Below are 927 nucleotides of genomic sequence, written 5' to 3' on the forward strand. Positions count from 1 at the left end.
CTGCAGACTCTCCACAAGGAAATGCTGTCTTGATTTCACATCCTTCCTCAGAGAATGGACCCACAGCCATGAACTAAGATGAGGGAACCCATGGAATGATCTGTGAAGACATTTCTAAGACTCCTAAATGCAGGATGTGCTTCTTAGTACCAAGACATCCAAAGAGTCACCATGACCTCCTCTTAGGTCAAGAACTTACAAAGAGAGTTCTAGAAAAGTTCCTTTACCCAGTCAACTGCCGTGACTACAGCTCCACCCGATGGTCATCTTTGCATGTCCTTGCTTGAGACTGAGCATGACTTATTTGGCAGCAGAGATAATTCTCATATTGGGTCTTTGGCCTGTGGAATGAAAGTTGTCATTGAGCTCCATAGAGACAGCGCCGGGGCAAGCGAGAGCCGGACCGGCACTGGGTGACTCTGTGCCTCACGGAGGAAAATCAACTAAACATGGGCAAAGGAGATCCTAAGAAGCCTAGAGGCAAAATGTCCTCATATGCATTCTTTGTGCAAACTTGCTGGGAGGAGCACAAGAAGAAGCACCCGGATGCTTCTGTCAACTTCTCAGAGTTCTCCAAGAAGTGCTCAGAGAGGTGGAAGACCATGTTTGCTAAAGAAAAGGGGAAATTTGAAGATATGGCAAAGGCTGACAAGGCTCGTTATGAAAGAGAAATGAAAACCTACATCCCCCCCAAAGGGGAGACCAAAGAGAAGTTCAAGGACCTCAATGCACCCAAGAGGCCTCCTTCAGCCTTCTTCTTGTTCTGTTCTGAGTACTGCCCTAAAATCAAAGGCGAGCATCCTGGCTTATCCATTGGTGATGTTGAAAAGAAACTAGGAGAGATGTGGAACAACACTGTAGCTGATGACAAGCAGCCCTACGAGAAGAAGGCTGCCAAGCTGAAGGAGAAGTACGAGAAGGATATTG

General features: G+C 46.9%; 1 pseudogene; it reads left to right on the top strand.

Annotated features, from left to right (window-relative positions):
• Positions 1–436: 436 nt before the first annotated feature.
• Positions 437–923, top strand: LOC116096812 (annotated as a pseudogene).
• Positions 924–927: the final 4 nt, after the last annotated feature.

The sequence above is a fragment of the Mastomys coucha genome, unplaced genomic scaffold, assembly GCF_008632895.1.
Source record: "Mastomys coucha isolate ucsf_1 unplaced genomic scaffold, UCSF_Mcou_1 pScaffold1, whole genome shotgun sequence".
NCBI classification, from domain to species: Eukaryota; Metazoa; Chordata; class Mammalia; order Rodentia; family Muridae; genus Mastomys; species Mastomys coucha.